The sequence below is a fragment of the Apodemus sylvaticus genome, chromosome 17, assembly GCF_947179515.1.
Source record: "Apodemus sylvaticus chromosome 17, mApoSyl1.1, whole genome shotgun sequence".
NCBI classification, from domain to species: domain Eukaryota; kingdom Metazoa; phylum Chordata; class Mammalia; order Rodentia; family Muridae; genus Apodemus; species Apodemus sylvaticus.
Window position 1 is genome coordinate 35,852,623 of NC_067488.1, and position 21,543 is coordinate 35,874,165.

General features: G+C 47.8%; 1 protein-coding gene across 3 annotated transcripts in view; it reads right to left on the reverse strand.

Annotated features, from left to right (window-relative positions):
* The window catches only part of St3gal1 (ST3 beta-galactoside alpha-2,3-sialyltransferase 1), a 72,494-nt gene that overhangs the window by 39,190 nt on the left and 11,761 nt on the right, over nucleotides 1-21,543 (reverse strand). For 2 of the 3 annotated variants that reach the window (XM_052161635.1, XM_052161636.1), the window contains exon 2: nucleotides 15,570-15,710. The exons of the other annotated variant lie outside the window; for it this stretch is intronic. The gene's annotated coding sequence lies outside the window, so the exon portion shown is untranslated. The remainder of the gene's footprint in view (nucleotides 1-15,569; nucleotides 15,711-21,543) is intronic. 3 annotated transcript variants of the gene reach the window in all.

The window sequence follows — 21,543 nt, forward strand, 5'->3', positions numbered from 1 at the left end:
TCTTGGGTTCTATAAGAAGGCATGCTGAGCAAGACATGGGAAGCAACCTAGTAAGCAGCACCCCTCCATGGCCTCTACATCAACTCCTGACTCTAGGTTTCAGCCCTGCTTGAGTTCCTGTCCTGACTTCCTCCTGTGATGGATTGGACTATGATCTGTAAGTGTTAGCCAAATGAACCTTTTCCTCCCCAGCTTTCTTTTTGGTCATGGTGTTTCATTGCAGCAATAGAAAGCCTGACTAAGGTCAACTGCTAATGCTAGCTATCACTTTTGGGACCTGGGTGGGGGCTACCACAACGTCACCTATTCATTCTGCGTTTATTCCATCCATGATGACTGAAACCTTACGTCGGTCGAGTGATGTCGCAGGAGGAGGAGGACCACAGCAGGAACAAACCTGACTGCAAAGTGAAATTCTAAGAGTGTCAGAGAAAAAAATGAAGGCAGGAATGCACGACAGGTTCAATGTCTCTAAGGCTCTTGAAGAAGAATGCAGAATTGGACCAGAGACAGGGTTCACAGAGGTAGGTTCCCACTAGTACTGTTTTGTGCTTATTCTTTAAGGTCTTTTATTTTTGCTGGAGGTGGCCCCTTTTCTGGCATAGACGCTTCTGAGCATAGACATGCTGGGTCAGCCCTTCCGCGAGCTCGGAGTCCCGGTAGCCCTAAGGCAAACTTGATCTGATCCTAAGAATCTACACAGCTGCCAAGTCATTAGCGTAGGATGTGGAGTTAGATGCCAGCCATCTCTGCCTTTGCGGAGCCAGGAGCGCCTAGGGTTTGCTCTCTGTCCAGCACAAAGAGCCACAAGCCCCCGCCAGGAGGCCTGGTCCTCGCCAGGTCTGATCTACCACAGCCTTCCATCTGGTCTGGCATGAAAGAATGGTCACCCAGGCAGGAAAAAAGAAGTCTAGGAAAAGCCTGTCCCCTTCCAGCCTGAAAACCTCCTAAGAATCTATTCCAGGAAAAAGCTCAATGTATCATCATCTTTGTGTGCAGAGATGTTTATCATTTGGTCATTTTCATGAGCACCATGCCAGAGTGCTTCAACACGTGCTGTTGCAAGGAAATCCTAGTATGGGGTGAGGTAGAGCATGGGGCCGGCTGTGATCCCAGCATTCAGGAGGTGGAGGCAGGAGGATTAGGATTTGAAGGCTAGCTTCAACTATGTAGAAAATTTGAGGCGAGCCTGGGATATGTAAGATTCTATCCGAAAACAAAGAAGACATCAGGTAAGTCACTGGTACAAATATGCTCCCAGAGGAGCTATGAGGCACTCAGCATGCAGTATCCTCACACCTCAGAGCACACCTGAGTTTTCAATGGCACCGGAATTATCTGCTATACTGTGTAATCAGGAAACATGAAAAAAATTTACTGAACCAGAACTCCAGGGAATAAAAGAGCCTTAAACACTGGGACAGACAGGCATTTCCTAGAAGGGGCGGCCCATGGGAATCTGGGTGTCTATCTGTTTTGGTTTTGTTTTTTGTTTTTTTTTTTTGTTTTGTTTTGTTTTTTTTTTTTTTTTTGAGCTCTCATGGTTTTCTTCCCTTTCCAACATTTTCCTTCTGTGATCACACAGTAATTTCATGACTGGAAAATATAACGGTCTAACTAATTTAAAACACTGAAAACTGGTAGTGTCCAATGCTGGGCAGGGAACTGGGAGGTGGAGGAATCTCCACTCTCAGGATCTTGACCTGTGATCTCTAGAAACATCAGGGCAGAGGCAGCCTAGGAACCCCTTCCTGAGGGTCAGCTTGAAGTCAACAGAGCAGCGAAGGGCACCCCAGGCAGTTGAGCGTAGGACCAGTGTGTGAGAAAGAGCTGCCAATAGCAACACTTATAACTCAAAACCAAACCACTGATGCTGCCTTGTGACAGTGGCTGGAGGATGCTGTGCCGTGTCAGGGAGACCAGCCCAACTGCTGTCTCCAAATTCCAAGCCCAAACCCACCCTGGAGACAGTGCACCTCCCAGATCACTTCGGTCCCTTCTTTAGGACAAAGCCCTTCCTACTTTAGAATCATTTCCCTTGTCACAGTCAGGGCAAGCAAAGATGGCCAATGACCATAGGCCGGCTAAGAGTGGGTGATTATCAGGGCCTTGGAGAGGTTCGGGTTTCTTGTTCTTGGCGCTTGGCATCCGACGCGTGGGTCTTTGAACACAACCTTGGGCCAATCTTTGAACACAACCTTGGGCCAACTTGTAAAGCAAATGGCTCACAGCAAGCACAGAGCTGAGCAGTGTTGTTCTGGAAGTCTACCAGGCTTGAGGGACTTGAAGGGAAGATAAAAGGGGTGCTTGGAGTTGATAGAGCTTTGAGTGGTAGATTGGAAAGGATGCCCGTCTAATCTATGGTCCTCATAGTGCCTGGCGGTGGAAAAAAAACAACACCTTGAATTGGACGGCTGGCTCAGCTTGAGGCATTAATCACTGTGTAACGCTTCTCTGCGAGCACAAAAAAACCTGCTCAGCCCTGTCTCTAGACAGCCCAGACCCTCAACCGCAGTAACTGTTCGTTATCACCCAGGGCATGCAGGCTGTTGTGGAGTAAGAGGTGGGAAGGTAGAGAGAAGGGACAAGGATCTGGCTCTCTGGAGCCACAGAATTCCCACGGGAAGCTTCTGCATTTAGTTAGGCAGATTGCAAGGTTTGGTTCAAGCTGCCCAAGGCTTCTTTTTCTGTCTTGTTACAAAGCATCTCCAAGGGCTTGGGGCCTAATGGCTGGCTGTGAGTTCTTCGAGATACAATTAAAAATTAGAGCAAAAGAAAGACTGCTGGGTTTCAGGCAGCAGAGACTACCTTGAAGGCCTGCAATTACAGGCAAGCATGGAGGTCACAGCTAGGACTCTGGGTAAAAATAGCCCACAGGAGTTTCCTGTGAATTCGCAGGGCTAAAAGCGCTTTGGGCCTTTACATGAACTCACCAGTTGAGTATAGAAGGCGGAGTCCCCTCGTTCTCGAAGGGCTGAGAGTACGACACAGAAGAGAATGAGAGATTCAGGAAGCTATGTGTGTGGAGTGCCAGGGCTCAGCCACTGAGGTACTGCTGCCCAGCATGAGCTCTTAGAGCAACCCAGGCAATCACACTGTCTCCCCGTTGGCCAGCCAGGGTAACCGAAGGTCAGAGAGGTAAGAAGACCCACTGAATCCCATACTAGCATTGTCTTGATCCTGGGGCTGATGATTTGAGGCCCACACAGTCTCCCTCAGGTGATCATGCGAAGTCTGTCATCTGCGGTTTTTTTGGATTTGTTTTGCCAAAGATGGGTTATTTCACTGTCCAGAGAGAAAAGGAAAGGTGAGATTTTTGTCTGTTTGTCCCCAGTTGAAAATGAGCTTCTGTCTGGGGGACAGATGCTTGAAGCAGATGCCGTCTCTCACACTGTGAATACTGTACAGCAGTGTTCATATCTGGAGAATGGGCACGGAGATGGAAGAGTTCCTTGGGGGGCTCTGAGTACGTGCCAGGGTATATGATTTTACTGCTATGAGCAAGGATCACGATATCAGATTGCCAGGTACAAATGCCAGCTTGCCCTCACCTTCTGTGTGAACTCACACAAGCAACTTTCCTGGGACCAAGTTTCCTCTCTGAAAACAAGAGGATTAAAAACTACGGCATTTGCCCCACACATTGCGATGATAGCTAAAGAAGCGGATGTATACAGAGCCCTTTGTGGCATGTGGCACACACCGGTGCTGCAGGGTGAATACTAGGAACCACTGCCCATGTCAATGCAGAGCCAGGCTGTTCTTAGTCCAGAATAGCTTGCCTCTGCGAGCTTTAGCACCTCTCAGTTCCAGTCCTATAGCTAGCTACTCTCCAGAGATTTCAACCCTAATGGCCCCAGGCAAGGCTGGGAAGTGGTGAATCCCGGGGCCATTGTCAGGAGTATGGCATTCCCAGACACACAGGAAGCTTGAGAGCTAAGGTTGAATGCCCCTAACTGGCCAGCTGAGGTCACAAGGTCAACCCCTGCCGCAGCTCTTTGAATGTTTGCAGGATTTAACAGTGCATACGAGGAAGGGCTTTAGCTTAACTCCAAGCCTAGAAAGCCACAATGATGCCCCTCTTTATACCACAAGCATACAAAGCCACAAGTGTCCCTTTTACACTAACTAGGCTGGTAGTTACGAGGCATGGTACCCACAGGACAGTATCCACTGGTTCCCTGACACATTGGATTTGGGGGCGCAGACCATGGTCCCTGTCCAAGTCATTGAAAGTGCCTTGCTACCAGTGGCACGGTCTAGGGCCTGGAGGAGTCTCTGTCTAGTGATGGGGACATAAATCCTTAGTATGCAGAGGCACACTGGGTCACACGGGCTAAATATGGCCTGCTACCTATGTTTGTGAAGTGGTGTCTGTTGCCAGGACACAGCCACACCCAGTTGTCTCTGGGTCGCTGTGGCTACTTCTAATCCACAGTGGCAGAATTGAGTAATCAGGAGAGGAGGTCTGGCCAGTAAAATCTAGTCTACTCACTATCCTGTCTTTCACAATAACCCTACTCTGAAGCATGCATCAAAGCCGCAGTGTGCATCTTCCTCCTCTAGCCAGGGAGGGTCCCAGGTAGGGCAGGGCAGCCCAGTTCAGTGAGGCTTTATCGCGTCATTAGGGGCAGGGCCTGCTGTGATCTCTTTAGAGTCAGTGGATCACTTGCTAGCTGAAAGGAGAGGGGTAGGGCTTCTGGGCAGCGAGGCTAGCCTTTGCAAAGAGAACACAGCAGAGTGAGCTAGTGATGTTCTTTGGGGCCTGCTGGAGACAATCTGGGGCCGCAGGGGCACTAAGCATATGGCAGGAAAGACTTGGCACCCTGTAACTCTTAGTCTTTCATGCTGCCAGAAACAGGACACTTAAGAATGGTTTGCTATATCTCTTTGGCCACCAAGAAAGGGGGAGTGGGGGGAGAGAGAGAGAGAGAGAGAGAGAGAGAGAGAGAGAGAGAGAGAGAGAGAGAGAGAGAGAGAGAGAATTGTGGTGGAGTGGGCATGGGCCACATTTTTTGAGGTAGAACTTGTAGAATTTAGCATCTACAGGGGGAATCTGACAGGCAGATTGCAGCTGTCCCATAACGGGTTCTCGTGATGGATCTCGTGATGGAGCGAGATAGATGCCTCTGGTCCTTGAGGGGACTGTCCTTGGAAAGGGCCCTAGGGGCTGAGAGTGGCGGAATTCTTCTCTGGAATGGAGTTAGAATTTATAAAAATCAGGACTGCCTACTGTGAGCTGAACTTTTGAATAAACACAGGGTGCAGGCGCTCCAGCACCAGCCTTCAGAGTATGTCTTCAGGCAACTGTCACTTCAGGATCTCTGCAATGGCCTCTGGGGACCTCCCTTCCTCCTCCCAAGGTGCAGCTATGTCTGAACAGGAAGGCCAGATTTGGCTTCAGGTCCTAAAGAGTCTCACAGGTGGAGGCACTTGCACACTCTGGGTATTCTGGCAGAGAGCCCCGGGGGAAAGTGTTTCTAGCTGGGGCTCTGTGGGCTCTGGGCTGGCCCTGGGGTTTCCTGAGCTGATTTCTAGGCATCCAGGTGCTGCAAAAAACAGCAGCAAAATGTAGTAGACGAAAGTTACAGCTGTCACCAGCCTAAAGAGGGATTTCAGGGAATCAGAGGGGAGCGGGTGGCTCTTAGCAGCTGGTCATTCATTTGTACCCCACTTTTGCAACTACATTCTGTATAGCACCCCTGAACTGGTGGTTGTCCCCCTGTGTCCCTCATTCTGGTTGCAGAAGCAGGAGGAACTGGTTACTAAATATTCTAAATCTCAGAAATGAGAAAAAGCAAGTGACTTGCTGGAGTGACCCATGGGATTTTATTTAAATTGGTTTTAGTATGTGTACAAGACATTTAATATATTTATAAATGGATATGATACACATAACACACCAGTATAATATAGTGCATGCTACAGAGTGCTTTTGTGGATGTACATATATATATTACATGAATGAAGTAAGTACACACACATATATGCGTGCATACAATGCAATGGGTGTGTAGAAATACATGTACACATACATGTTCTATTTGCCCCTTGGGGTTTTATAACTATTAACTTGTTATCTCTCATAATAATCCTCTAAGAAGGTCTTGTTATGCCAGTTTATAGAGAAAGCAGGTGAGGCACAGGGAAAACTTCAACAGCTGGGTGTGTACACTGCAGCTGGATGAGGAATATGGAGGCTTCCCATCAACCCAAGAAAGCCCATGTACCTGCTGTTCTTAAATCCATCCCCAGAACTGCAAAGGAGAGGAGTGGAAGGAGAGGAGTGGGGGAGGGGAGGAAGTTCAGATTATGCTCGAGGTAGAGGTCTTCAAGGACCACCACGGCCCCTCTGTGGAGTAGACAGAACCATTCCCTTCGAACACCAGGCTTCCTCCCTCAGGGGCAGATGACATCTGATTTCATGACAGACTGAAGCAAAGGCAGAGACTGACACTTCCAAGACAAACCCTGACAAGATCCACCCAGCAACACCACTCTCCTCACTAGCTGGATTTCTGTCGAAGTATTTCTCACTGAAATGCTCCAGGCATCGCCTTATACCCAATGATTACTAGTTTTTGGACCATAAAACAAACATTTTAAGAATTCCTCAGTATTTTCATCCGGTACAGTGTATATTAACAGGTCTGAGCTATGTGAGTGATCTAGTTGGGACCACCCAGAGGCAGCATGGGGGAGGGGTGTTCTGTAATGAGCAAACTTAAGGGCTGATGTGCAGCCACACCACACGCCAGCCAGGCACACTATTTCTCAAGGGGACCTCTTCACTAGTGTCCCAAGCTGCTTTTCCTGCCACATGCAAGCCCATCTCTGGGACAGTGTGCAGTGTGCCTAGAAAGTATAAGAAGGTTCCTGCTGCTAGAACAAGGAGAGTTTCCAGCCCACCCCTGCGCTCTCTCTCTGTTTCTCTGTCTCTGTCTGTCTGTCTGTCTGTCTGTCTCTCTTTCTCTCTCACTCTCTCTCTCTGTATGACCCCTGTTGTGCCTCCCTTCCCTGTCTCATTCCCACAGCCAAGCCACAGATAGTTGATAATGTGCAGCTTATGCTATGAACTTCTTCTGTACTTCAGGACATTTAGAAGAACAAAGGCTCCCACAGGATGCTGGAGCCTTGGAAGTCCCCGAATGTAATCAGAATGTGAGCATTCCATCTCTCATGGCCCAAAGGTATTCTCAATTCCTTGGAGCCCCGAAGTACCACCACCAGGTACAAATGGCCTGCAGGCTCGGTAGACATTTGGAGCAAGCACCACTGAGCCACTCTTATTCCATTTTTGCCTTGTAGATTATCAACAACCCAAGACCCAATCCCGAAGTGGGTCACAGTCCTGTGTAGTTCATTCACTGCTAGCAAGCACCCCGCCCCGCCCACATGCTAGCCCCAGACAAGTGCGAGATTGGAGAGCTGGTTCTCGTCATAGCAGAAACAAGCTCCCTTGACCCCATGTCCTGCCTCTTCTTTGCCTGACATCTCCTTGCTCCTGTTCCTCCATGACCTGGATACTGAGGCCTGCAGAAAAAAGATCCACTTGCCTGTTACATGATCCCACCGTGCTGTGGAATCTCCTTGGTTTTTGCCCTGTCCCCCTCCCAGCCTCTTGGGATCATCTTCCAGCTCTTGTTCCCAATCTTCCTGGCTTCCTTCCCCAGCAAGGTCACAATTGCAAATAGGTGGGAGAAATTCTCAAAGCAGTTCCGCTCGTCCTGGCAATGCATCCCAGGAGCTTGGTACAAATGAAGGGAAATAAATGCTCACAACATCAGAGGGCTGGTAGCAGTAACCAGGGTGATCATATGTACTGATGTGCATGACCTACAAATATGCAGCAATAGAAGGATGGAAACTTCCAGGTCCTACTATTGTTTGCTAGAATATTACACAACCACCATGCAGTGCAGTGATTGTTCATGGTGATTCCTGGAACACTTTTAGAATGACTCTCCTTGACTCAAGTGCAGGATTGAAGCGGGGTGGGGAGACAGTCCCTGACCCCTAGAGGTCCTATTGAGTACACTGCCCATCTGCAAAGACTGCTAAGTGCAACAGGGTTATTTTATTCTAATGGACAAAGAGAAAAAGCAAGTCTGTGTTACCAGCCTTAACTTAAAGGTCCCTTTCCTGCTTTTTTTCTGATGGCCATTACTCTCAGCACAGAGGGTGATTTTAGTGCTTAGAAAAAGTGTTTACACAAAAACCATTGAGCAACATAGTGACGTGTCTTCCCCGAATAGCCTCTTGGACGTGCTGTGGGATGTAACACAAAGGCTTGCCAAATGGATCTCAGGCAGGCTGGCTCTGTTACCCTCCCTTCCTCCTCCTCCTCACACAGCCATTGATTTCAGGGAGGGCTGAAGACTACTTGGGTGTGCTTGCTTAATAAACTGGGAGACAGGGAGACATGTAGCTATTGGGGCCAGTGTTAAGAAAGAGGAAAAGTTCCCAAAGTCAAAAGACCTCAAGCCCACAGATAAGAGTATCTTCAGTTTCCATTGGCCTAAAACTAGATGTGGTGTCCCAGGGTGGCAGGGACCTGAGGAAGCTGAAGAGGGAAGAGAGGGCCCCAGGGTCCTGCCTGACCTGCACCCGGTCAGCTAGCTGCACTCTGAGTTTTGTGGTTATGGATGGAGCCGGTGGGCCAGCCTGTGGTTCTGAGAGCAGTGGGAAACAGCCTGGCTTTGGATTATGTTTTCTGGTGCATTGGGAATGCCTAGACTTGCCTGGTCCATCACCTTCCTCCGTGCTGGAAAGGAAAAGCTGCGCTTGATGAAGGCAGGCGCTCACAAGGGAAAGAGAAACCACCAGCCCTGTTCCTCCAGAATCCTAAATAGCACAGAGCTATTTAGAGCTGGCCAGGGTGACAATGACATCCGGTAGGGAGGTGGGGTAAATGTCAAAGGAGTCGGCCTGGTTGAAGACTGGGATGAAAATGGAACTGGAAAGGGGTGATTCCCAGAAGGCAGGACCTACACTTGCACAGAGTTTTGAAGAAGAGATGACAATTGACCGATGATAAGGCAAGGAATGAGCTGTTCTATGCAAACCATAGGGCCGTGATGTCCCTGAGGCAGGCTTCTTTCTGGAGTGGTCACAAGAGCTATGTATGACAACACAGCTATATCCCTACCCACAGCCACCCTTTTGTTGTAGACTTAAGTTCACACACACACACACACACACACACACACACACAAAGCCACACCTATGTTGAAGATTTAGCAGACTGATTAATGCTCAGTAACTGTAGGGAGCAGAACTGTTGTAGACAGAGAGAAAATATTATGGCCCCAGGCTAGGGGGTAGCTCAGTTGGTAGGGTGATGCTTCAATCTCTAGCACTGTAGAAGTGGGGCATGGCTTTGTAGACCTGTAACCTCAGCACCGGGGAAGCAGGGGCAGGAAGAAGAGAACTTTAAGGTTAACCTTAGCTACATAGCAAGTTCAAGGCCAGCTTGCCTATATAAGACCCTGACTCATAAACAATTATTTCAGGTTATTTTGAAGTCGTCTTCATATCCTTTAATCAATTACCTCTCACTCTGACCTAACATTCTTCAAGTGAGATCCTGAGGATGCATTAACACACTACTAGCTTTCACCAGCTTAAAGGCTAAGCATGTCATCAGATCTCCTCTGAAATCTGTAGCAGAGCTACCCTACCCCCTTTGCTGTAACTCATCCACCTGATGCTCCCACTGAAGTTTCGGGTAAATGCGTTATTTTATGATTTCCTTTTGTTCTGTGACTATAGAGTCCATGCTACCAGTAAATGGGGAAAACACATCGTTTGGGGCAACCTGAGTCTGTGTTCCTGATCCACAGTCACTTATATTTGTCTCAGAATAAACTTTCCTTCCCTGTGGAGCAAGAGCTGTGCTCCCATCGGTACGTATCGATGGCGCTTCTGTTTCATACTGGCCATCGGAGTGTGCTGTGTCTAGAAGGACTCTTGAGTACTTTTCTGTATAGTAACTAATTCAGGCTATCATTAGCTATTCTGCCCACTTCACAGGTAAGGAAACTGAAGTCAGGATAACTCGGTGAGTGGCAGAAGCATGATTTGCTGCTAAGCCACATTAATGTTCTGAAGATTGACTGCTTTGTGCCTAGCTGGAGGGGTGAGATTGGGAGAGCTGAGACTGGGAATTATGAGTAGACTTTGAGTCTTTACCTTCCTCCCACCGAACTTGGACTCTATACCAGGGCCATCATGGACATGAGCATTAGAAGGAAGGACACAAATAGAAACCACGTCAGAAACCAAGATTATCTGTAGAATCTGTAAATGTCTGAATGCCTCCTACCAGCTGGGTGTGGCCAGACCAAAAGCTGGCCGTTCATGAAGAGTGAAGGACTCAGTGTGTGCGGTTGGCTTCTAACAGCACCGTCACAATTTCCATGCCCCTGGTTCTGCTCCCTCATCCTGTGACACTGGACCCGGCCACCATGGTTGACTGAAAAATATCCGTTGTCTGTGAAGGAAAGTGTTGGATCCAAGGGAGGTTGACGTGCATTACATCTGGTACAACAGCAAAGAAGCAGACGATAGCAGAGAGCCCACAAGAGGCTGGACAGCGAGCAATCACAAGTGCAGGAACACTCCTGGCCCTGACCTTTAAAAGCCGCTGTGTCCTCAGGATTGGAACAATGGAACAGGCACTCATGGGTGTGGAGGTATGAGCCCTGCTGTAGCAAGCACAGCTGAAGGTGTGCAAGCCAAAGAGAGAACTTTACATCACCAGCCCCCAGTACTGCTGTTTCCTATACACAGACGAGCCTTTCCCCTTTGCATCTAATACCTGGATCAATCTAGTGTTCTAGGGAAAACTCTACATGGACCCACTGTGAGTGATTCCATTCTAAGTTGTACCCCCATTTAATCCTGCTCCTGAACTTGGCCGCTCAGGCTATTTTCTCAAGTATTAGAAAGCTATAAAAATTAGGAGCAGGGATCCTGAAAGGCAACAGAGTTGGTGGGCAAGGCTCTTGAAGCACGTTGTGACTTCCAGACCATCTCAGAGCCGTGTGTCTGTGGGTACATGACTAAGCCACCCTGTGCCTCTGTTCCATAAAAGGCTTACTCCGTTTGGAGTTGTTGCTAAGGAAACACTATACAAAGCCACGCATTTAAAACAAAATGCAAGCTCTTGATAAATGGAGTGCACCTGGCTTGTAGGTAGCTATTTCCCATAGTGGCTGGCCATGCGCTCTAAGAACTGAGCTCTAGCCAAGTCTTTGAAGGTACTTCCTCCCACAGGCGCCACCCACACCTTGCTCAGCCCTTCTGTAGTTCACTGGTCCTTGGGATGCAGCCTGGAAGTGGGATTCCCTAGGTCAGTGTCTTAGTTACTGCTCTAATACTATAAACAAACACCATGACCAAGGCAATTCCTATGAAAGAAAGCATCTAATTGAGGGCTTGATCAGAGTTTTTAAAGGTTAGTTCATGATCATCGTGGCAAGAAGCAGACAGACAGGCAGGGTGCTGGAGCAATAGCCAAGAGTTTTATGCCCGGATCTGAAGGCAACATGCAGAGAGAGGGAGAGAGAGAGACAGATAGAGATAGACAGACAGACAGACAGACGGGGACTGGTGTGGGCTTTTGAAGTCTCAAAGCCTACCCCAAGCAACATATGTCCTCCAACAAGCCTAAATCTCCTAATTCTTCTAATCCTTCTCAAACAGTTCCACTCCCTGGTGACTCAGCCTTACAATATAGAAGTAAACTACCAGTTGCCCTAAAGATTGTATAGCCTGTGTCTTTAAGCATCCCAGCAGCATGAAAGGAACAAGAGACTTCAACCCATTTTCATCAACCAGAAAACAAAACCAGGAACATGCATGCTACCAAACACCACACTGGATGTCCCTGTCCTTCCCAATGGCCTTCCTTCTGAGTATGTGTCCAGGCATTAGCAGATGACCTGTTCCCCACCTGAAAGCTCTAGAGACCCAGAAGAGAAAGCCAGACAATCCCTCAGCTATAAATCACCAGACACTGGCCCTCACCCAGGAGAATGGTACCCTGTCCCCAGAGCACCCCACTTATATTTTATTTTACGTCTATGACAATATATCATTTCTCTACAGAGAACTCCAAACTGCACAGACTCAATAAAGCCAAAATGATACCCTGCGCCTGCCACTGACTGCTGTATCTATTTTTTTCCTGCCTGGGCTATCAGCAGCATCCCAGAGGTACAGGACTTGCTTACCCTTTTCACCTTCCATGCCCAGCAAAGCCCCAAGGCTGGAGGCACCCCTGAGTGCCTGCCAAGAAACGGGGGATGGGATTATACAGACAGAAACTAAAGCTATCTTCTTTTCCTACTCATTCATCCACTAGGTTTACCCATTAATCGCCCTTACCAGCTAATCCTTCGCTACCTTACAGCCTTGCGGACAGGACATGTGAAGATTCTCCCTTGTGTGTGTGTGTGTGTGTGTGTGTTCCCTCTTCCAGGGAAGGGGTGCCTGCTCTTGACACTGCCCCTCTCTTTTCAAAGGCTATCAACAAAGGAAATTCCCCAAGCTCCTTTCCACCCAGGTCAGTATCTGGGGGCCGCCAACAAACCCTCTTATCTCAGCTACCGAGAGCCTCGCCTGCAGGCTGTCTCTGGTCTGACTGATAACATGGCCTGTTGTTTTTAGAGGAAATAACTTAGTGCTGAGAGCGTCCAAGCACATGACTCTGCCAGAATGTGTGGAGGCAGGAACAGTCCCAGGCCTCTACAGAGCCATAGCTCCTACTAAGGAGGAAACACGCCTGTTATGAGTTGTGACCAACAGTCTTCTCTTCCCTCCAACTCTTGCTCACCCATCAGCAGTGGGATCTGGCTCCCCACAGACACCCATGCACCCACAATTGCAACGCTCCATACTCTGGTGCCCTTGCCCACTATCCTGCCACTTCGATGCCATCCTTCCTTCTTCCCCTTAGCTACTCCAGGCAAGGACATGAACTCTCTGGATCACTGTCTAGAATCACACTTGACACACACACACACACACACACACACACACACACACACACACACACACAAAAGCACTTGTAGACATGCGAGGGAAACCAGTGTTTGTCAAGTGACGTTGGGAAGACAGCTGTGTTTAAACTACAGCTTTTTGCTAAGGCTGCTCACCTAGGTAAATTCGGGACAAGAGAAGAAAGTTCTCAAGTCTTCCTCCCACTCTGAGCTCAGGACAAGAGGCCATGTGCTGCGCTCTCACATGCATGGATAGTCACACGTTGCTAGGTATTGCCGGTGGACTTTTATATAAGACTGTGTGTGGGGGATACGGATCACATACATATATCATGGGGAGCAAGGAAGAGATGTCCATCAACAAGGTCCAGCTGGCCATTGCCAGGGCCAGAGACCTGTAGCCATGGCAACAAACACTTCCTATTGCTAAAGTTTGGAGGTGAAGTGTCTTTGTCTTATAGTCTTCCATGTTTGAATGACTGATCCCCAGTTGGTGGCCCCATTTGGGGAGTTATGGAACCTTTAAGATGTGGTTGTGGAACTCTCTGAAGATAAGGCTTGATTGGAGGAAGTGGGGCCTCCCTCTCCCCTACCCCCCCCTTTTGTGTGTGTTTATGGGTTATAGCTCAGCTCTAGTTGAAGGGGCTTAAAAAGAGAGAATGGGGATTAAGGGAGTGTGGCACGGTGGTGTGGGGGAAGGGGATGCCCAGGCAGGCCCTTGTCCAGGCATCTCTTCCCTCCGAGGGACCACACACACACACAGGCATGGTATAGAATAGAGTTTATTCAGGGTAGAGGTTGGAAGTTAGTGGTATAGTGGAAGTAGAGAAAGGCAGAGAGAGAGAGAGAGAGAGAGAGAGGGAGAGAGAGAAAGTAGTGGAGGCCGGCCATGACCACGAGGAGAGAGGGGGGAGGGGAGGAGAGCCCAAGGGGCAGAGAGTTGAGAGTGGGATGGAAGAGGGAAGAGAGAAAGAGAGGAGGGGCAAGTAGCCCCTTTTATAGTGGGCCAGATCTATGGGGTGGGGCATACCTGGCTTTTGTCAGGTAGGTATGGGGTGGAGCTTAGACAGAATACCAACACTAGTTCCTACACTAACTCTCTCTCCAGCTTCTAGGTCTATTTGAACTACCCAGATGTGAGCACACTTCTGCTGCTATAGCTAAAGCCATTCCTACCATGTCTTCACAATCATGCTGGGTGACATTCCCTTAAACCAGAATAAATCCATCTTCCCTAAGGTAACTTTCGTCAAGTATTTGATCACAGCAAGGAGGGATGGATCTTCGACACTCACCCTCTGCTCTGGGCTTTCTTCTTCCTTTTAGGGAGCATTCCTGGACCTTTTGATCTGAGCAGTCAAGACAGGGTGCTCACTGGGGGGAAACTGCATCATGGCATGACTTCATTAGTGTTTCAGGATAAGGGTCTAACACAGGCCCTGAGAGTTTAATAAATGCAGTAGCCGGAGTGGCGCCGAGCCACTTACTAGCAAGATAGTCTGGAACCTCACGGATGTTCTAGCATCATCAGTGAGAACTCAAGATGCACATACTATACAGGTCAGTCAATCAACTCGAGGAGGTTCAGAACTGCCATAGACATCAAGTTCTGGGCATGTCTCTGGGACTGTTTCTAGGTTAATGAATTGAGGAAGGAATACGTACCCTAATTGTGCTGGCACCCATGCAGGACTGGGGTCCTGAACTAAATCAGGAGAGAGGGAGTTAAGCACCAGCATTCATCTTTCGCTGCCTCCTGACTGTGGATGCATGTGACCAGCTGCTGCATGCTCCTGAGACTATATGGTCGCTGTCACTCTGGGCTCACTCTACCTTAAGCTGCAAGCCAGAATAAACTCGACCGTTCTTTAATTGCTTTTTGCCAGTGAGAAGCAGCCAGTAGAGTTTGTTTAGTAGTAATCTGGATGATGTGTATAGATGTGGGTGTGTGTTTACATATATATAAATGTATGTGTTTGTCATACGCAAATACATAATCTTCCCTAGCACTATATTCAGAATGTAGGGGAGCAATGCATATACCCAGGACTTCTTTGTGCCTGCCACCTCATTCTCCCCTGAGAGGCATCAAGGCACTGACAGATTCCTCACAACAGCCAGTCCATCATCAGATCTAGCTGCATAAGACGCAAAACTGGACGTTTAATGCAGTAGTGTCAGGCCAGGCTGTACTTGTACTGACAGTCACGTGTCACAGAACTTTCACAATTCAGGTGTCTCTTCTCAATTTTCAGGAGAACTGCGGAAGTTCTCTAACAGAAGCCTCCTCTGTACTTGTCCCCTCTGGGGGAGCTGTTCCACATGGCAGGCAGGGAATGCTACAAAGCCTCCAAGAAAACAGGCTACACCCCCTTGCTTTGCTATATAACCCACAGAAGAGACTGGAAAACAGCACATGTCTCATTCCCTGAACATTATTCCAAAGGATGGAAAGAACAGAGTATTTTTTCTCATCCCTCAATGCAAGCCACAGCACAGCCCGGTGGGAGAGTCTGGAAAAGACAGCACATCTCCCTCACCATGTGGGGAAAAACAGTCACTTACCTCAGGAAGCTGAGGCACTGTCTGTCTGCCCCTAGCTCACAGATACAACTGCCTGGCCCCACAGCTCCGAGCCTTGCTTAGCACAGACCCAACAGCTGCCAGTTGCTCTTTGACGGCATTGCTAGCTCAGCAAAGTCAAGCCTGAAATGGAGAATGGAGAGAAAGTACAAGTTACTTTGGGCATTAATCCCATCCCAGGCTTTTTTGAGATATTCTACCTTAAACTGCCAAGTCAGAATAAACTCGACCTTTCTTTCTTTCTTTCTTTCTTTCTTTCTTTCTTTCTTTCTTTCTTTCTTTCTTTCTTTCTTTCTTTCTTTCTTTCTTTCTTTTTTTCTTTCTTTCTTTCTTTCAAAAATTTATTTATTATTTATTTGGTTTTTCATGACTGTACTATCTTTAGACATCAGAAGAGGGCGTCAGATCTCATTACAGACGGTTGTGAGCCACCATGTGGTTGCTGGGACTTGAACTCAGAACCTCTGGAAGAGCAGTCAGTGCTCTTAACCTCTGAGCCATCTCTCCAGCCCAAACTCGACCTTTCTTAAATTGCTTTTGCCAGTGATAAGCAGCCAATAGAGTTTGTTTATTAGTAATCTGGATGATGTGTATAGATGTGGATATGTGTTTATATGTGTTTATAATGACAAAGAACCTACCTACCATCCAGCCCACCCAAACAGTCACACTGTACAGGGGGTTCCAATAGCACTACTGCCCCATGCAAGGACAGAACAGCAACCAATTATGACTCCTGCTTGCAAGAGGTGAGAGTCAGACAACTGCCCAGAAAATGCATGGTCATGGGATGCAAGATGTAAGGGACATTTGGAAGAACAGAGGAGGGAGTGACCAAATCATTCCTAGAGAAGGATGAGGAAGGAAGGAGGTGAGAGCTGTTAACCGCGACTACCCATCAGATGTCACTTTTATAAAAGCAAAAGGCATGAGGGAAGTGTCCCCAAGGACCAGGAAAGAGAAGGCCAGTATGAAAAATTAAGAGGATTACTGGATAGTGAGCAACAGTCGATGGTGTTCTTTGGCTGGTCCCCAGCTCTGCAATGTATTCGTGACATCACCAAGGTCATAGTCCAAAAGATTCCCAATTTATGAATTTGAAGAGCATGCAAATTAGCATTGCATGACAAGGGCAGCTGAGAATAGAAAAGAGATTGCATTGTCCCACCAGGACCATCATTGGGGGGGGGGTCCCAATTTTTCCCATGCTATATGTATTCAAAGTGGTTCTGCTTCCCCTAACAAGAAGAGTCCATTTCTTCATCTTTCAATCCTGAGGTTGACTTGTAGTAATAAAACAGCAGAACAGTGCAAAGGCTCAAACTCAGACTACAGTAGGGATTGGGTGTAGCAACAGAGTACATATTTCTAGCATTCAGGAGGCCTCAGATTCTACCTCTAGGATTACAAGCACCCTAAACAGTACTTATGCAACAAATCTACTTCCTCATCGCTGCAGGGACTCATTCTGGTATCACAGTCACTGGCTTGGACAGCCCTTTGGAGTACGCAAAACATCATGGAGATGTCTTGGGTCTTCCTAGCTAGCCAAGGCTTGCTTGCGTGACTATCCAAGACTGGACGAGTTCCAGCTAAATTAAGTAGATTTGAATCCACACAGAGTCGCAAAGATGAAAGTGGTGGGCTGGATCAGGCCCTGGGGTCTGAACTATGCATCTTGCATATTCACCCTGGTACCTCTCCACAGCAGTCCATGGCAAATTAGGAAGGACGCTGGCCTATGGATGACAGCAAGTATACAGGGTTGGGGCAAGAGGAGAAGGGAGATACACGAGCTGTTTCCGGTGAGAAATTGGCAGACAAGTGATCAACAGAAGCCAGCTTTGTCTAAAGGCTTAGGCCTGGCTTTGAAAACCACACATGATGTTGACTGTATACAGTCTGTTAGGAGCTGCTGATGGGACAGGATGTTTACAGGGAAGATACACGGAAGGGACATAAACAAAAGAACTCAGATTCTCAGTATGAAAGAAAAAAAAGACCCTTTCCTTCCAGCCCTGTCTTAAGTGAGCTGCAGGGAAGGGGGCATCAGTCCCAGCATCCTTCACTCTCTATGGCCACCTCCATTGAAGAAGTCTCACTTCTCACCAGCAGCTGAAGCAGGCCTTGATTATCACTAACAGCTGGAAGGACCTTGCTTATCAACAACAACTTCAGGGGGTCTTTCTTTTCAGTCACAGCTGGAGGGGGCCTTTATTCTTCCCTGCAACTGGAGGCTCTTGCTTCTTAACAGCTAGAGGAGGCCTTTACTTTCCTTAGCAGCCAGAGGGGACTTGGCCATTTAGCAACTGCTGAAGGGAGCTCTGACTCTCAGCAGCTGCTAGAATAGGCCTTGCTGACCTTAAGACTTTTTTTTTTATTCAATATATTTTTTATTTACATTTCAAATGATTTCCCCTTTCCTGCCCCCCCCCCACTCCCCATAAGCCCATAAGTCACATAAGCCCTCTTCCCTCCCTCTTTTCTCCCATCCCATCCCTTCCCACTTCCCTGTTCTGGTATTGCCCTATACTGCTACACTGAGTCTTTCCATAACCAGGGGCCACTCCTCCGTTCTTCTTGTACATCATTTGATGTGTGGATTATGTTTTGGGTATTCCAATTTTCTAGGCTAATGCATACCAAGATTGATTTTTTGAGACTGGGTTACCTCACTTAGTATGATGTTCCCCAGCGCTATCCATTTGCCTAAGAATTTCATGAATTCATTGTTTCTAATGGCTGAATAGTACTCCATTGTGTATATATACCACATTTTTTTGCATCCATTCTTCCGTTGAGGGACATCTGGGTTCTTTCCAGCTTCTGGCTATTATAAATAGGGCTGCTATGAACATAGTGGAGCACGTCTCCTTATTACATGCTGGGGAATCCTCTGGGTATATGCCCAGGAGTGGTATAGCAGGATCCTCCGGAAGTGATGTGCCCAGTTTTCCGAGGAACCGACAGACTGCCCAAGGAACCGCCAGACCGCTTCAGTCTGACCTTAAGACTTTAACCTGACCTCCCCACTTCACTGGCTGACATGACCTCCCCTCCCCCATTTCTACCCACCCCTCTCATTCCAGTACCAAGGGCACTTCCCAGGATCCTGCTACTTAACTCTGAGATGGGAAATACATTGCCACTGCAGTTCTTGGCATCTGTACTTCCACAAAGTTCTTTCCTGGCTTGCTAACCAGAGCCCCTAATGTGGCTTATTAAGGAAGTTAATCACAATTCTTCTCCCTCTTCTTCCTCCTCCTCCTTTCTCTTCCTCTTCTTTTTTTCTTTGTGTTACTGCTGGAAATCACATTCTGGCGGCATAAAAGCTGGGCTAGAGGCCTGTATTAGTCAGGGTTCTCTAGAGTCATAAGTTATGGGTAGTCTCTATATAGTAAGGGAATTTGTCAATGACGTACAGTCTGTAGTCCAACTCCCCACCAATGTGCAGCAGCAGCTGTGAATGGAAATCCAAGGATCTAGCAGTTGCTCAGTCCCACAAGGCAAGCAAGCTTAGAAGAGAGAGAAAATCTTCCTTCTTCCAATGTCCTTATGTAGGTCTCCAGCAGAAGGTGTGGCCAAGGTTAAAGGTGTGTGCCACCATGCCTCGATTTGGGACTTGCTTCATCCCAGAGGTCCTTGAACTCAGAGATCTCCCTTCTTTTTTTTTTTTTTTAATTTTCTGGGATTCACAGCCACTATGCCTCAAGATCTCCCAGCCTCCAGATTAGGATCACAGGTGAGCCTTCCAATTCTGGATTGTAGTTCATTCCAGATATAGTTGAGTTGACAACCATTCAAATAGCAACTACAAGGCCTTACCCTGGGGTGCCCACAGTTTCCTTTGCTCCACCCACTTTTTGTCTATTCATTCTTTGATGGGACACAGCTGTTTTTTTTTTTTTTAACACCAGATACCACCACACCCACACCCACACCCACACCCACACCCACACCCTCTCTGCGCATGCCTGCGTCTGTTGTCTTTGCTATCCCTAGAATGAGCCCCTTGGTGGAGGAGAGGGCTACACTTTGCCAGCTGGGTTTCCCAACCACCCTTGTTACCCATTGTACAATATTGTATGTTATAGACAATACTAATTAAGGAGGCACTTGGTGATTGTTTAATGAATGAACGAGTAAGAGATGAAGCTCTGAGTATCAATGGGATTAGGATTGGCTCCTAATTCTCTACAAGTCTGTACTTGAGTTTGAGCTTTATGAAAATTATATCTTACTGAGTAGCTGAAAACCATCACGATAGAAAGGACTACACACATCACGCACACACATAAGCATAACTAGAGATAATATGTTGATTGCTCTATAGCTTCAGGCATATGGGGGGAAATTAAGGATTCCTTTAACATGGAATCCTGCTCCCCATTGAGTTTCACTCTATATTCTAGCACTGTACAAACCATGTGAAGACTGGAGATCTCCCTGTAGCAATGCAATCAACCCTGAACTAATTCCTTTCTTGGTCTGTACATGGCTGGTTTGAATTCGAAATATTTCCCAAAGGCTTATAGGTCAAAGGCTCTGTTGTCAACTGAAGAGCCTCAGGGAACTAAATGGATCTCAAAGGTCATGACTTTATCCATGGATACATCTAGTGATGGGTTGCTTATTCGATAGCCTTACTGGGAGATGATGGAAAGTAGGACATGGGACCCTGGTTGGGGGGGGAGGAAGTCACTGGTAGCTATACCTTTCTCCTTCCCTTCCCCCCCCCCCCCCCCCCCCGTCTCCTTCAGCTTTCTGGTAGCCTTGAACTGAGTGAACTCCTTTGTCCCATGATCCCACAGGTTCTGCCCCACCACAGGCCCACTGGCATGCAATCAAGCCACAATGGATGGAAAGCTCAGAAATTGGACCAAACTAACCCTCTCTACTCATGTGATTCCTCTCAGACATTTTCACAGAGGGGTGGGAAACAAAAACCATCTCTCGGCATCAATGCTCAGCTAGCCTCCTGCAGCATCAGGTACTCAACTTTTAAGTCATAGCACTGAACTCTCAAACACAGAGAAGAGCCACTTATGGTGCCAAGAACAGCTAGTTCATTGCTGGGACTTCCCATGCCTTGCATTTGTTAAAACACAAGACCCCAAAAACCTTTGCTAAAAGGCCACCTTGCAACTCTGTTCCCATCTAGCCCTGATGTCATGCCGCTATCTGTCCAGGTTGATGCTTCCACAGGGGCTTCCAACATGGAAGACAACTAAATCCTCACCACTGACACACCATGGTGGGTGTTCAGACACTCTAAACACAAGCTTTAGATGAAAGAAAATCAGGCATCATAGTTATTCTCTGTGGGGCCTGGAACAACTTCCCAAGACCAAAACCAGGAAATCCAACTTCCAAGTGGTGGCTCCCTTAAGACGTAAGAGAGGCCCCTCCGCTGCCCAGCCTCTGGTGCAGGTCACCTGGAGTGCTACTAACAACCACTCTGTTCTCAGTTCTCAGTAGCAGCTTGTATGCCTGGCAGCCACAGCATAGTGTATATGCTGTGGGGGAGGATGACTATTAGTCTATGATTTTAATCTCACAGAAAGAATGAGGTGCAGAAAGGGAGAGAGGTACAGGGACATGAACAGGGGACTCAATACCGCAAAGATGGAGGCGCTGCGATACCACCACCTCCTTTCTTTCAGAACAAGTAGGTTAGAAGGAGACATGACAAGTTGGTAGAGAAGACATGTAAGAGCCCTCATTGCCTGCCCTGCCCTTGGAACTTGGATTTTGACTGGTTTTCATACCTCCCAGCCTCTCACTGTCAAAACATCAATAACACTGGTGTTCCCAACCCTACCCAGAAGAAGAAATGAACCAGAACAGCCAAACAGTGTACTCCCTGGTAGGTGCTTAGATGAATCAGGGGCAGAGAGAAGCTGACACAGACTTGCTCAGTGCATGGGGATGTCTTCGGAAAGTGGTTAGTGGTGTG